General features: G+C 29.6%; 1 long non-coding RNA gene across 7 annotated transcripts; it reads left to right on the forward strand.

Annotated features, from left to right (window-relative positions):
• Positions 1-1,615: 1,615 nt before the first annotated feature.
• LOC105762343 (uncharacterized) lies at positions 1,616-8,950 on the forward strand. Of its 7 annotated transcripts, XR_008191966.1 has the most exons (10): positions 1,618-1,808; positions 2,914-3,024; positions 5,019-5,501; positions 5,895-6,199; positions 7,237-7,364; positions 7,451-7,906; positions 7,987-8,079; positions 8,154-8,255; positions 8,407-8,519; positions 8,611-8,950. It is a non-coding gene; the product is annotated as an uncharacterized LOC105762343 (long non-coding RNA). The 7 variants fall into 7 exon arrangements; XR_008191963.1 differs by having other exon boundaries at positions 1,616-1,808; positions 5,019-5,810; positions 8,407-8,950; XR_008191965.1 differs by having other exon boundaries at positions 1,617-1,808; positions 7,240-7,364; positions 8,407-8,950.
• Positions 8,951-9,211: the final 261 nt, after the last annotated feature.

Raw genomic sequence — 9,211 nt, forward strand, 5'->3', positions numbered from 1 at the left:
TGGAATTTTTATGTTTTTATTGAAAAAGGGATACTTGATCACCTAAATTCAATGAGAAAAATTGAAGCCCAGTAAGTTAGGGCACAATCTTTTCGAGAATCTTGGATGCCAAATATCTTGGAAATTTATGGAAAAACCATTTTAATATTTTAATCAAATGCAACCGTTTAAACGAATAATGCAATTGAATGATAACGTACAATGTAAAAGGATAATTTGTAAATAAACATACACTAATGAATAACAAATAATCAATAGATAAACACAAACAAGCATAGCAACAATAATCTCAATCATACATTATGCAAATACTAAAATTAGCAATCAAAACTAAATGAATTAAAAATCAATTTCAAAAAATAAAATAAAATAAAAATATCATGAAATAAAGGAGTCAATGTATAAAGAAGAAATTGAATGTATAAAATATTTAAAACAAATAATATATATAGGAAAATTTGAAATAGACCAAAAAAAGAAAAAAGTCAGAAATAAATTATATACAAAATAATATACGTTCATCTAAATAAGTAATACATATAAAAATAAACTTAATATAGATAATAACGTATATAAATAATAATATGTATAAAAGCTAAAATAAACAAAGCGTATAATAAAATAGGGTCTTAAAATATAAATTATATATACAAAAATTGGTTTTTAGAAAATATATAAACATATTTGAAGAAAGCCTAAAGTTAACAATTACAATAATAGGAAATCAATATATATAAAATAGAAATAATTTAATATAAATTATATATGTATATATAAAATAGTATTACACAAAAATAAGTTTTATGGATTATGGGCTTAGGGTTTAGGGTTTAAGGGTTGGGGTTTAAGGTTTAAGGGTTAGGGGTTAGGGGTTAAGGGTTATGAGTTTAGGGCTTATGATTTATGGTTTATGTTTTATGATTTAGGGTTTAGGGGATAGGGGATAAGGGTTTAGGATTTAAATTAATTAGTATTTTTAATTTATATATTAAATAATTTCTTATATAATTGTAAAGAGATAATATTAATTTTAATATATTAAAATTATGATAATAGTTTAAATTATTTAAGAGATAATAGATAAACTTTATATATATTAAATGGTTTAGGAGTTAAGGTTTACTTGAGATTTGTTAAATGATGAAATTTTATACAATCAATTAATGCTTTTATATTTAAAAATATGTTAAAAAAATTTTTAAGCTTTTTTTTCATATTTTGGAATTTTTTGTTTTTGTTTTGTTTTCTTACATAAAAATTATATAATAATTTTATCTAATTCTTTTAAATATTACTTAAAATTTTAAAAATTATTTATTTAACATTTATATGAAAGATACAATAATTCAATATAAAAATTGTAAAAAAGTTGAGCGTTATGGCGTTTATGAATAAACGCCGCAAAAGGTAAGAAATAGCGGCGTTTTCATGCAAAAAAATTGAGCAATAGTAACGTTTTTGGTCAAAACGCCGCTAAAAGTCGATCAATAGTGACGTTTTTTTCAAACGCCATGATTTTTTTTACAAAAAGACGTCGTTTTGTAATTATATGTGAGCAATAGTGGCATTTTTTCATAAACGTCACGAATAAGTAGTTAATTTTTGCAAACGACGCAGTTTTGCAAAAACCCAAAATCCCTCATCTTTCCCAAAACCCTTTTTCCCAAATCAGTTCGACCCCCTCCCCGAAATCCCTAATTTTTTCCCAATCCCTTTCTTTTTGTCACAGTTGCCCTTCAATTCTCTTTATTCCAACTGATTCTTCGTTTCCTTTCCTTCGTTTCCTTTCCTGTCCATAGATTTCAATGGTGGGTGCTTTTCCATTCTCTTAATTTCCCTTTCTGCTTTTGTATTTTTTTGTCTATCTATGAATGCTTTTATTTTCTCTTTTGATAAAGTTATTTTAGTTCATTTTTATTTTACTCATGCTAAATATGTGATTCGATCGAATTTGCCCCCCTTTTTTTTTTCTGTGCTTGTTTTAAGGTTTAGGGGTGTTTTGATGTTTTTAAGTTTAGTTTTACTCTCCAAAACTTGATGCTTTTTCCACCGTTTGATTATCGTGTATGGAATCAAACGATGTCATTGGTTGGTTTGTAAGTTTTTGTCTGTGACATATTGCTTGTGTTTTTTACTTATTCCATGAATTATTTAATTAACATTTTTGTATTTTTCCCAATTTTATATGCTTGTTTTTCATTGATTCATGCAATTATTGTTTGTTTGTAAACCGACAGTTAATACATAATTATTGTTTTAAATTATGTTGTGATTAAATTAATGGTTGAGATGTTTATAAAATTATGTATCTATTGACATATAAATGCATGATTATCCTCTGACCAAAGAATGGAAATTTTTTTCCTAGTATTCAAATAATGTAAGGGTGTCTGATGTAGATCATATGATATTTGTTTTTTTTTTTAATTATGTACTAAGAATGAGATTTAAGTTCATTGTTATGCTTCAAATTGGATGTATCCTACCATGGATTCTTCTTTGACTAAAATATAATAGTCCACTATAAGTGTTTAGACCATGAGTGCTAGATACGGATATATTGAAATCTTTTTTTTTTCGAGATTTTCATATATTTCGAGGGTTCTATTGCATTTAGGTTTGCTTTATATATGGATGATTCCATGTTACAATAGTTGAATGTAGATGATTTCAAAGAACACAATTGTTGATTAGATGATCGTTTACTTTTGTGATGAATGTTGTTAGATAATCGCGGTCTTTAAGTCTAGATAACTTACTATCTTTAGATTAGATGTTCCTTTGCTATCTCAGTGTGCTGAAGATGAAAATAAAAAAATTAGAACAAAGGGATATATAAAATATAAGTGCAAAAATTCTTTGAATTAAGCAAGTTGAGAAGTTTGAAGCAATCTTTGGATGAAATTGTGGCAGATCATAAAGTTAGTGTGATTCCAATTTGGCTGGAGGAATTCCTGCTCAACTGGCAAATTTGGTAGCTTTCATACACTAAAGCAATACACAGAAAGCCTAGATAACCAGAAGGTTAGTTAATCTTTTATTTTCTTTTATTTTTTCGTTTTTTAAATTTACGGTTGAATTTGGTATCTTTGTAGTTGGGACTATTTTATTTAGGAATTTGGTATCTTTACATACCATGGAGAGAATTATTTTGAAGTGCTTATTGATTTTAAGTAAACATTTCTATTTTTTTCATTCGATTTTTCTACTTGTCCATTTTGAGTTGTCGTTGTTTTAACGGGAAACTTCTGTTAGAAATAACAAGTACTTAGCCTCAAATATTAACTAGTTTCCTCAGTTGTTTTCATACTTGACATGGTCTGGTGAGAGATCTATTGTTTTGCTTTTGAAAGATTTGCTTTAAAACCTTTTGGAAAAATCACACTCGGCACGATATGTAAAAATCACAATGTCTCATATTTTGCCACATCATAGGTTAAGCTTAGTCCACCTATGGCACACATTATGATTGCGTTGATGTTAAAAGACTCTGGTTAATGTTGCTGCAAGTTCTTTTTTGCTCCATTTTCTACTGAGTGTTGTCTGTTAAGATCGGTTATGGAATATATTTGCAATTATTATACAGTATTTTGGTTTTTAAATATCCAAATTGAAATCAAATTGAACTGAACCTTTCACTGGTTTGAATCGGTATTATTTTGTTATGCTTTCTTTAAAAGCAGTGACATTGATAGTAATTTGTTCTCTTTTTTCTGAAAGTTGTGAGGATGTTAGTAGTTATATTTTTGTGTTTACTATTGATCGTTTTTTTTAGTTTTGTTTTTTGGGAAGTTTGATGGTTAGGTCATATTGAGATTAGCTTTGTGCATCACCAATTGTAAGGAATTTTAGGACCTTAGGCGTTGTCATTGTTAATCGGGATTCATTGTTAGTGCAGTTTGACGGTGGTGGGCTAGGATGTTGTTATTATTGTTTGATAAAGGTGGTGAATCTTTTGTAGTTTTCTGGTACAGTTTAGTGGTCCTTACTGCGTTATCTATCCTTCATTAGGCTTTTATGACGACTATAGCATGCAACTGTTAGAAAAATGGGAACAAGTAGTCCCGAATGCCATTTTCGATTTGAATTTTTTTATTTACTGAATTTTCCCTTTTTTTAGTGTTGTTGTTTAGTGAGTTGTGTTGTTGTTCTAATGTATTACTCCACTAACTTCTATGTTGTATTACTATTTTAAATTAATGAAATTACTATTTCTTTAAAAAGAAAGATTAATCTCAAAATTTACATGTTTCTCTCAATTCGCATAATTTAATTTGATAATAAAACCTCAAATTTTAATAAATTCATTCAAATTTATAAAATGAAATAACTCAATTAATTTAGTTTGATAACTTTTATTCTTGTCTAGAAAACTCTTTTGAAAGAAAATAAATGGTAAATATTAACTAAGTTAAAAGATGATTTTGTATCACCTACATCTTCTTCTTCTTCTTCTTCTTTTGTGAGATAAATGCTCGATCTCTTATATAGGACGTTATACATCCATCAAAAGCCACTGTTAACAGTGGTGAAAAGACTTGAATATGATTATCTTACATTAATAACATGACATTGACTCCTATTATTTTTAATTTTTACTCTACACACAAAAAACATAATAATAATTCCATGACCTTTTACAATTTTTATTTTTATTTTGGTATGATCAATGTATTTTCATGTCTATTATATCTTCCATGAAGATTAATATTTACGGATCGTGGTTGTATATAGTATTTCGTTTTATTTGATTTAAACAGTTATAAGATTATTGTATATATTAACATTTTTCACAATAATGCATTAAAAATGCTTTAAGTAAAATTATATATATATCATATCATAATTTACATAACTTACATAACTTAATAACTTATATATATCATATCATAACTTACATAACTCACATAACTTACATAACTTACATAATACATAAATATATATCATATCATAACTTACATAACTTAATTATACTTGTAAATAAACAACTTACCCGTGTAATTTATTGTCAACTTTAGACTTCAAGAACTATGAAATGGACAGGTCTTGGATGAATTTGTCAAGGGTAAGCAACGACTATCGAAATGGAGTACAAACTTTTCTAAATTTTGCATTTCAAAATGCAAGCGAAGAGAATATGATTCTTTGCCTGTGTAAGAAGTGTGGCAACATCAATTGGCATTTTCGTGAAGTTGTCTACGAACATCTAATTGTTGATGGGTTTATTCGGGGGTACAAAAAATGAATTTTCCATGGAGAGTGCACACCTAGTAGAACCTCTTCAACGATTAATCCGGCTTATTCTCATAGTGCTTACCATCAGTCTGTTAGAGAAGATGACATGGAAGGTATGTTGCAGGATGCGTTTAATATGCGCAGTCATGGTTTGCAATCGTTTCCACCTGACTTTGTTGCATCCGATGATTGTAATCTTAGTGGAACTACTTTTACTGAAATGAGAAAAAGTGTACCTGATGAAGAGCTGAATGAATGGAGAAGCGGTAAATTTCTACACGTTACTTAATGAAATGAATGAAGAACTTTATGAGGGATCAAAATTTTCAAAAATGTCCTTCTATATTCGTATTTTTCAGTTAAAATGTTTGGGAGGGTGGAAGGGAAACTCTTTGACAATGTTGTTAAAGTTATTGATAGATATGTTTCCGTTTGTAAAAATCCCTCATTAATGCAAAGATATGAAGAAATTGATAAAAGATTTAGACTTTGGGTACAACAAAATTCATAGTTGCCCAAATGACTGCATATTGTGTTGGTGTGCTAATTTATCGATGGATGTATCCTATAGAAAGGTGCTAATTTATTTGTAAATTATTTATTCATTCACCTCTATGCCTTTAGTTACAATTTTTGATAATGTTGTATATCGTGTTTAGGTTCCTATCCAAATTGAAGTCTTATTGCCGTAATAAGCGTTATCCAGAAGGATCAATTGCTGAAGGTTACTTGGCAGAGGAGTGTATGACTTTCTGTTCTAGATATTTAGAAATGTTGAAACAAGACTGAATAGACCAAGTAGAAATGCTGGGCTCACTGATCATAACTTGGCCGAAACTTATTTATTTTAAAGTTATGGAGAACCAATCGACAAAGTTGAAATTGAAGAATTAGATGATAGATCGTGGGTACAAGCACATCGATATGTTCTTTTTCACCATGATTCAATGGAACCATTATGCAAGTAAGTTCTAGAATTTGATAAATATTCATATTTTTAATTTATTTATCTTCTAACAAAGTAAACCTCTTTTTAACATAGTGAGTATAAACAAATCTTGAGATCTCGTTCACGCTCCCGAAGATTACAACAGTGAAAGATTAATAAGTTATTCACAAAATCTTTTCATGAACGGTTAAGCCAAACGATATGCAATTGAAGCTTTCACTGACAAATAATAATGTTTTCTCATAACATTTATAATTACTCAATTTACTTTCGATTCAATAGGTTTAGAGTGGGAAGGACATCAATGATGAAGTTAAATGGCTTTCCCAAGGTCTGAATAGAGTAGTAAAAAGATATAGTACCTTCCTCATCAATAGATTCAGATTTCATACGAAATATCGTAAGAGATTGAGGAGAACTCAAAATTGTGGAATAGTTAATTTTTCAATTACAAGTTATGTTAGTGCTAGGGATAGTAATCATGTTGAGGGAAATGTGGAGTATTACGGACTTCTTATTGACATTATTGAGTTGGATTACTATGACAAATGGAAAGTTGTCTTATTTCGATGTGATTGGGCTGATGTTAATACTACTTGCAAAATTAAACAATATCAATTTGGTATTACAATGGTGAACTTCTCTCGATTGATTCACACTAGGCAACAATTGATAGATGAGCCGTATGTATTTTCTTCTCAAGTGAAACAAGTTTTTTACTCGAAAGATCCAACTGATGAGGGTTGGTACGTTGTACTCCGTAACATCCCTAGAGACTTATTTGACATGGGCAATGGAAGTAGAGATGACATCGACGAAAGATCAGAAACTTTTCCTTTTCCAGAACAAAACTTAAATGAAAATATCCTTAGTACTAGTACACAATTTCAATGGGTTCGCTAGGAAGATGAAGATATTTACGAATTATAATGTAGTAAGATTTTACGATTTTTTAATTATATGTAATATCATAATTTTATATGTACTATTATTGTTGTAATTAGTTACTAAAATTCCAACTATTTTATGTGTATTGCGGATAAAATGCCTAGAAGAAGATTGCGAGATCTAAGTATTGTTCAAAGTACTCCAAATTCGGAAGAAAGAAATAGTGAACAACAGACTGCTATTGGATCTTCGAATGTTCCGAATACACCTGATGAACCTGTAGAAATTCAAAGTAATGTTAAATTTAATTTACATGCGTGTTGACTTTTATTATTGATTTCTTTTTCAAATTCTTATATTATAATATACCATTTTCAGCTGAAAGTGATTGGACGCGCAGAGGTCAAGGACGTACGCTACTTAAAGATTTATACGAGTTAAATCCTGTCGAGCATGTCAAAGTATCTAGAAACAATCTTGGTCAGCCTGTTGGATCAGAAGCTTGACTTTTAGCAGGATATTTGGGCATTATAGCACGAAATGCCAATATGTTGCCTATCAACTACGAGTCATGGCATCAACTTGTGTTTAAGTTTCATTTATATTTACTTTTTAAACTTGTATTTTTTGTAGGAGAGGTTTGCTTTAGAGGTCTCGGATAATTATGTCAAGAAGGTATTGGGAAAAAGATGGAGAGACCATAAAAGTAATTTAAAGAATGAATATTTTAAGACAAAAATAACTCTCGAAGAGAAATTACGAAATGTCCCGCCGGGAATGCTGAGGTATCAATGGGAAAATGCGGTTATATTTTGGAATTCAAAGAAATGAGAGGTATTGTGTACTTCCAAACTCTTATAATTATTTCGGTTTATAGTATTTACTATATACGTAATAATAATTTCATAATGTAGGATCGTGAACGAGTTGGAACAAGTAGCAGGCAAAAAAAGAAATTCACTCACACAGCTGGGTCGAAAAGTTTTGCTTGTGTAGCTGATGCCGAGGTATTTTGAATTTATTAATAGTGTCAAATATTTAGTACTTTCTATTAAATAATATTTTTACTACTATATTGTAGGAACTGTCGTCTGGTCAAAAAGTTGGACGCCTTAAGCTTTTTGACATTACACATAGGAAGAAAGATGGATCTCCTATGACTTCTGAAGCTACAGAAATTATGGTATGTTTACTTAATAAAATTTGAATTATTTTAAATATTTATAGTGTTTAATTATAATGGTTTAATTCTTTGTTTGTAATCCAAATAATGTTATGTTGTATTTGTTTTTATAATATATATTGCGTTTCTAACTCTTTGATTGATTTATTAGGAGAAACTAAAGGATAAAAAGGCGGAGTATGAAGCGATTGCCTCGAGTGATAGTTCTGTTTATCTTGACGACATTGATAATCGGATTATTACTGAAGTTTTGGGTCTTGAAAGGTATGTTCGGGTTGGATTTTAAGGGTCTTTTGTTAACCCAACCCAATATTTTATATCCAGCTCACAGCAATACATGCCTTCGGGGAGTCAGGCTCAACCTGAAGTTCAGAGGTTAAGAGACTAGATGGCACAGACGCAAGCGAACACAGATGAGAGAATTGCTCAACTTAAAGTGGAAGTTGAAAGAAAATATGAAGAACTCCAGCTACAACTTAAAGCGGAGGCAGCAACAAGGGAAGCAGAACAGAGCAAAAAGTACGACGCACTCCAGCTACAGCTTCAGAATATGATGAAGATGTTTTAGCAGTCGCAAAATCTGCCATCTTAGACTATTATATGAATATTTTTAACATTTTAACTTTTAACATTATTGTAAGAATAATTTGAATTATACTTTATTTATCAATTTATATCATATATCTTTCATTGAATTTGAAGTATCATTTAGATTTGCTATTTTTGGTCGGATTTCATGCTACAGGAAGGGTTGCATATGGATGAAAATTGGATGTTACAAATCTGCCATAGTGACATTTTTTGTAAAACGTCGCTAAAGAATGATACTTTTAGCGACATTTGTAAAAAAAAGCGTCGCTAAAGGTATGTTCTTTAGTGGAGATTGTGATAAAAGCGTCGTTAAATGTCATGTTCTTTAGCGGCGATTGCGATAAAAGCGTCACTAAAGGTCATCT

This window comes from Gossypium raimondii, chromosome 12 (assembly GCF_025698545.1).
Source record: "Gossypium raimondii isolate GPD5lz chromosome 12, ASM2569854v1, whole genome shotgun sequence".
NCBI lineage: Eukaryota > Viridiplantae > Streptophyta > Magnoliopsida > Malvales > Malvaceae > Gossypium > Gossypium raimondii.